The 7,680-nt window shown below is 33.6% G+C and overlaps 1 pseudogene; it reads left to right on the top strand.

The window, feature by feature from the left end:
• The first annotated feature begins 2,426 nt into the window (after window positions 1-2,426).
• Window positions 2,427-6,656, top strand: LOC141505256 (purine nucleoside phosphorylase pseudogene; annotated as a pseudogene).
• Window positions 6,657-7,680: the final 1,024 nt, after the last annotated feature.

The following is a 7,680-nucleotide window of genomic DNA, read 5'->3' as shown; positions in this document are numbered from 1 at the left end:
AAATGCTAATTAAAGCATCTCTGAGATACCACCTCACACCTCTCAGACTGGCCAATATGACCAGAAAGAACAATGATCAATGTTGGAAGGGATGTGGGAAATCTGGGACACTAATACTTTGTTGGTGGAGTTGTGAACTCATCCAGTCTTTCTGGAGAACAATTTGGAATTATATCCAAAGGGAAACAAAAATGTGCATACCTTTTGGTCCAGCAACACCACTACTGAGTCTGTACCCTGAAGAGATTATGAAAAAGGGTAAAAACATCACTTGTACAAAAATATCCATAGCAGCCCCATTTGTGGTGGGAAAGAATTTGAAATTAAGTAAATGTCCTTCAATTGATGAATGGCTTAAACTGTGGTGTATGTATGTCATGGAACACTATTGCTCTATTAGAAACCAGGAGGGATAGGAATTCAGGGAAGTCTGTAAGGATATGCATGAACTGATGCTGCATGAGATGAGAAGAACCAGAAAAACACTGTACACCCTAACAGCAACATGAGAGTGATGATCAACAGTAATGGGCTTGCTCATTCCATCAATGCAACAATCAGGGACAATTTTGGGCCATCTGCAATGGAGAATACCATATGTATCCATTGAAAGAATTGTGGAGTTTGAACAAAGACCAAGGTCTATTACCTTTAATTTTTGGGGAAAAACCCATTATCTTATTATGTAATTTTATTGTCTCTTGGACTTTATTTTTCTTCCTTAAGGGTATGATTTCTCTCTCTTCACATTCAACTTAGATCAATGTATTCCATGGAAACAATGTAAAGACTAACAGACTGCCTTCTGTGAGGAGTAGGGGGAGGTAAGCAAGATTAGGGGGAAATATTTTAAAACTCAAAATAAATAAAATCTTTCTAAAAAAATAAAGTAAGGAGTTGTTACTGTAGTCTCCCTACTGAAGGGAAATTTCTAAAATTCTTCTAAAGGTCTCAGGCAAATACATAGCATTAATTTCATGATTTAAAGTTTGCAAAGCACTTTACAAAATATTACTCTGATAGCACACCAGCCCTAGTCAGGAGGAACTGAGTTCACATGATGCCTCAGATACTTGATATTTAATAGCTTTTTAACCTGGGCAAGTCACCTAACTCCATTACCCTACATGATGTTAAAAAATAAATAAATTCTATTTGATCCTCACAACTTTCCCTGGAAGGTAGGTACTATTATCCTTGTTTTACAAATAAGTAAACTAAGACTGAATTTAATAATCATAGAATTAAGTAAATGTCTGATGCAAGACTCAGACTTATTGTACTATATTATGGAAATGCTTGTTTTATTCCATAAATTAAAAATAAAATAAAATTTGCAAAACCATTGTAAGTTCCTTGAGATCAAGTGCTATTTTTGTGTTCTTCCTTATTTCTATCCCTAAAGCTTAGTACAATGTCTGGCAGTAGTGGATGATTCACAAATGTTTATTACCTAGATATTTTTTGATTGAAAGGAACAAATTTATTAATCTACATAGTGACCTTGACCCCTAAGCCAAGCCTCTGTTACCAAGGATTTTTAAAGTTAAGGTCCTAGACAGAGATCTGTGTGATCAGTAGGTGGGGAGAAAGACCTTGCATCCATCTCTTTAAGCTGATTGTGAGGTTTGTTTTCACTACAGTCACACTTATATACTATTTACTAATATGTCTCCACTTAACCTCCTTTTTGCAGAGAAAGTTTCCAGTATCTTTGCTTCTGAGAAAAATGTCTTTCAGAACATTTGTAACTTAAACTAAGACTCACAGAGTAGTATTATTAGTAATAGAATAGAATATAAAAAATTAGGCTAATTATATTCTTAGAGAAGTATATATATATATATGTAGATAGATGATGTATACATATAAAAATATATGTTTAAATTTATATATTTATGTGAACATATATATATATATATATATATATACATACATACATGTATAATATATGAAATGGTGTCAGTGGGAAAATTTAGCCCCCACCTCCTTCCTTCCAGATAATTTTGCAGTCCCAACATAACCACTCAGAGGGTAAGTTCTGTAAGCACTGGTGACTTTGATTTGGCCCCTGCCCTTTTTAATTTTGATTTGGGCACAGTGATTCACCCTGGATGAGCAGGCATTAGTAAATCATGATCTGATTTGCATATATCATAAATTATCTTTTTTCTTTAAATTCTCCCATCTTTCAAATTTCTCTCTTAATTTCAAGAACACCTTGGGGTGGGGCAGCAAGGTGGAACAGTGCATAATACATGGAGCTGGAAATCAGTAAGACTCATTTTTCTGAGGTCCAAACTGGACTCAGACTCTGTTTGATCCTAATCAAGTCACTTTTCCCTATTTGCCTCCGTTTCCTCATCTTTTAAATGAGTTGGAGAAGGAAATGACAAAATCCAATGTCTTAGCCAAGAAAACCCCAAATGGATCCAACACAACTGAACACCAACAACAGTTCAAAGGTACCATAATCCTTCTAGTCATCTGTATTTTCACAGTCATGGTGTCATCTTTGACTACTCATTTTCCTTCACTCCACATTTACATATGCAATCATCTACCAAATTTTCTAGATTATACTTCTCCATCTCTACTACAAGGTTTCTTCTCTTACCCAAACATTGATTTATTTCAGTTGCTTGTTGCTTATCACTTAGACTATTGTAGTAGCTTTCTAATTGGTCTTCCAATTGGTTATGTCATAATATATGCTAAATATGTTAAATATGTGCTCAAAATGTTTAAGTGATGAGATATGTTCTCAAAATATTTGGAGGGCACTCGCTGCTCTATGCTTAGGACTATTGATAATAAAGAATGATATAATAAAGAAAAAAATATAAGAATAAAAATGAAGAATAAAAAAATAAAGAAAAATCAACTATCTATAGCTAGGCAACATACATGTGTATATATGTGTGTGTGTGTGTGTGTGTGTGTGTGTGTGTGTTTTAGTAGAAGCATTCAATATTAATACAAACTTTTTGGATAGTCATATTGAGTGTAATAACATTTATTCAGTCCATTTCCCTAAATCTCCATCCCTTTCCACTTGTTCTTTTTCACTTTTCTTCACAATAATAGCAGTTAATTTGTACTCCTCACTGTATATTGATTCATTAATGCCTATTTATGTATAACTTCAAAGTGAGTGTTTTTCAAAGTACAGTTTCCCATTCTCCTTTTTAGTGTACATGTTGTTTATCTTCACAGGAAATTAAATCTTTTGAGGACAAAAAGTAATGCAGTTGTGTGTGTATGTGTTTTGTGTGTTTATGTGTGCACACATGTATGTTATTCATTCAGTAATATCTTACTCTTCATGATTCCATTTGGAGTTTTCTTGGAAAAGATATTAGAATGGTTTGCCATTTCCTACTTCAGCTCATTTTACAGATGAGAAAACTGAGACAAACAGGGATAAATGACTTTCCCAGAGTCACTCAGGTAGTCAGAGTCTGAGGTCATATTTGAATTCAAAATGATGACTCTTTTTTCCTCCAACCTGAGCACTCTATCTGTTCCATTACTTAGTTGCTTTTTTGTGATTCTAGGATCCTGCAAATAGTAGGTATTTGAAAAATGCTTCCAAATTGAGCTTTGATTCTTATTGTATCCTCCTGTTCAATGAATAGAGTCCTGGAATTGGAACCAGGATCACCTGTATCAAAAATCTGCTTTAGTTACTTATTGATTTATGAATCTGGACAAGTCACTTAGTCTCTCATGCCCTCAGTTTTCTCATCTATAAAATGATGTTTTGGAACTTGATGATCTCAAGGGTTTGTTTCAGATTTAAATCTTGCTCTTATGATCCTTTAATTACCATTTTTTCCTGATAGGATTTAGATTAAAAAAAATAGCACAGGGACAAGTAGCTATCCTGCTATAATTTCCTTAGAGTTAATGTTTATTAATCATTGCAAAAATAGATAAAATAACTACTTTTTATAGTTGAAAATAAATATAGATTATAAGTTCATTGTAAACTCACTGAAAACATCCTTAGACTAACTTCAGAAATAGATATAACCTCAGAGATTAAATGAATCTCTTCCTGTTCCCATATGTTGTTTGTGTCTTATGCTGGGTATGTATATTCTCAAACTTTCCATTCTATTTGACTTGGAAATTATGCATATTTGGGATGACAGAACTATGCATAATTGTTCTGAATTTTTTTATGAATTAATGGCATTTCTGGATAATTGTGGGCAATTATTGGTCTTTAATAATGACCCAATTCCAATGAATTTAATGGTTGCCTTGTCTAAGATATTTTTACTTCTCTGTTAGTAGAATGGATATTTTTTATCAATCAGTCCATGAAAGATACCAAGCTTTTGATGAATAATTAGATCCACAATGCTAAATCTTTCTTAGTTTTTAATAAATGCTAGCTAGTGGCAGCTAGGTGGTACAAAGCATTAAATTATTTTGATTTAAGAACATCAGTAAGTCTTAAAAAAACATGACCACAGCCTTTTTATTGATATCTTTACAACCTGTATCACTTTTCTGGGAAAGATCAAAATATTTGTAATTTTAGTTCTCTCATCCATTGGGTTACTGTGCCATCTGGATTCAAACTCAAAGTTTTTCAGTCTTTACCATTTCTGGGTGTACATTAGGGATTTTGCATTATTCACTCTAAATGATATATTTTTTTTAGGTTTTTGCAAGGCAAATGGGGTTAAGTGGCTTGCCCAAGGCCACACAGCTAGGTAATTTTTAAGTGTTTGAGACCAGATTTGAATCCAGGTCCTCCTGACTCCAGGGCCAGTGCTTTATCCACTTCGCCACCTAGCCGCTCCTGTAAATGATATTTTGATATAATTAAGAAAGATTTTGAGATGAAGACCTGTTTAAATGTTTTAGACTCAAGCACTCCACATAAAGTGAGGTAATAAATTGGCTAAACTCTTTTAAATTTAAAAGACAAAATTTAGCTCTATTTAGGAGAAATGATAATGAATTTAGGATAGGTAGACTTGTCTAGGTAAATAATACATTTTATAAGAATTAATCTTAATGCTATTGTGTTGGTGATAATCCTTAAAATGAGTAGATTTTTCCATGTGATCATCAAATACTTTAGAGCCAACTCAAATAGAAATAGGGACTACTAATCCATTGAATACTGCAGGATGCACATTGACTTGGAAAACCACATATTAATATTATCTATGTTTTATTGCAATTTTATTTATTTTGCCAAATATTTCCCATGTACATTTTAATCTAGTTTTGGCTGCTCTTGGGAGTATTATAGGCAACATGTGACCTGCCAGGCATGTGATTGGTACCTCTGCTTTAGAGTTCTCACCACATGAGATTCTGTTTTATATATCTATGGCTTATGGAAAATAATATGAATGTAAAACTCAGTCCAAGACTTTGTAGTTATCAATAAAAGGGGAACATATATATATATATGTATGTATACATACACACACACACACACACATATATATATATATATATGTGTGTGTGTGTTTGTGTGTATGTGTTATGGTGCTTTTAGCACTTTATTCAATAACTACTAATTGATAATAAGTTGCTCTTAATATTATGGGCCATTTTGACATTCATTTTCTTCTCAATTAATATACTATTTTTTCATGCATTTCCTAAGATTTGAGGCTTTTTTAACCAAAAAAGATATGATTGTCTAATATGAAATCCAAAAACATGAAATTGGTTTATGTTTGAAGGAGTTATTGGTATTGTCATTTTTTGTTAGTAAGAATATAATACTTTCTCTGTTTTAAATAAAGGATCTTAAGAGCTCAGTGAAGCAGAGGGGGAGGGGGATAGATAGAGGTAGAGTTAATCAAGGTACCATCAAGAAGCCATGGGAAGGGATTCATGTATGAAAATTATAATAAAATAGCAGAGTGACTTTTGACACTTACTAAATACCAGTCACAAAAAATAGAGATATACAGTTCTGAATCAGGGGGGAAGCTGGTAAATAGATTGACCCAATTTCAGGCCCTTAACTATAGTAAGATGCCCAACTTCCCTCAAGGCATGGTACCAGGTCACACAGGGTGACAATGTGACATTTCCTTTGAGGATTTTTCTCTTTATGATTCTATACATCTTAATTGTCCACAGAGCTGCTGATAGTTTGAACCCTGAACCACTAAAGTTGGGGATGTCATGCTGATCTGAGATCCTATCAATTCAGCAGGCCTTAGTGGACAAAATCCACTCAGAGGCCTTAACAGTGAGAGGTTGGGAGAAAGCTTTCCTTCATGTCTGACTCCTATGACTAGAGACAGAAGGCCCATGGCATATAGAAACAAATTGATCTGGAACAACCACTGCAGGAAGGAACTGGTTATGGTGGGAGGCTTCAATTTTTAATTGAATTTTAATTTAATTCCATTTTGGAATATTTGTTTCTAAAGAAACTAGAGGCTAATGCTGCTGATATGAGCATTGTACCAGAAGTGACAGTGACCAGACACTATGACCGTTACTTCTTTGGATTCTCACTCACCACCAACAAATTATATGCAAATTATTGTACTACAAAGCCAGAAGAGGCCAATTATGAAGAAGTATTGATGACTGGACAGCTGACTGCCCAGAAGTTCAAACAATGTTGCCATCATATGGCCATCATTTTGGAAGTTTTTTTTTAAGGTTGGTCTAGTCTGTTGCCTATTTTTTCTCTTTGTTTGAGTCACTTTGCTTTCTGTGCTGAAGTGATAGCAGAAAAGTAAGAAATTTTGTTTATTTTATTTCTTTGGAGTATCTACTTACCAGATCCTTCCTAATGGTATTGGACCCTTCCACTCTATTGAAAGATGTATCATTCCATCATAGCTACTACCCACTGGCATCATCCTTAAATCTACTTCCAGTGGACATGTCTAGGGATAAAGTCCAGTTTACCCTAAAGCTAATATTTTGAAAACACTACTCTTACATTCCCTGAGGCCTCACTCTGGTCTCTTATGACTTCTGAGGCTCTTATGTCCCAGAACAAGAGTATGTTTACAAACTTAGTACTATGTGGGAAATAAAAATACAGATGAAAAAAAGGAGAAATGAGCCTGAATCTGAGATGAAGCTAATAAAGGGCCTTACTAACAATTCCTGTGCATCTCTGAAGTATTTAAAACTTTTTATATTAATTGATTAAATGCATTTGATCTTTGCCTTCAATTTTCTATCATAAGATATGATTAAATATGAAAACATTGCATATATAATTATAAGAATTATAACAAATAATATAATAATTTCTAATTTGATTTTTTCTGGAATTCATGCCTAGTATTCATTCCATGACTTCTAATTGCACAATAAAGCATAATCCTGCATTTAAGCTTTCTCCTCTACCTGACATCTAGCAACTGATTTAATCTTTCATTATTTTCACACAGATCTTTAATAGTTATTTCAAGTAACTGTTAACATTATGGTGTGACAGCTGTCTTTATGAGCATAGCTAGATTGTTTCATCTTTTCTCCTATGGTTCTTACCATGATAAGGGCTATCACATATTCTATTGTGAATTGATTCTGATACACTTTTTGCAAAATACTGTATATATTCATACTGATTATAATAGATGTCAGAGATTTTTCTTTTAATTTGTTTTGACAGAGAAGAATAGTGTAGCAGGTTGGGAGTTGACATTGGAACTAGGAACACTAGGG

The sequence above is a fragment of the Macrotis lagotis genome, chromosome 1, assembly GCF_037893015.1.
Source record: "Macrotis lagotis isolate mMagLag1 chromosome 1, bilby.v1.9.chrom.fasta, whole genome shotgun sequence".
Taxonomy (NCBI): Eukaryota; Metazoa; Chordata; class Mammalia; order Peramelemorphia; family Peramelidae; genus Macrotis; species Macrotis lagotis.
Note: the sequence above shows the minus strand (reverse complement) of the source record. Positions and strands in the feature narration are given on the sequence as shown.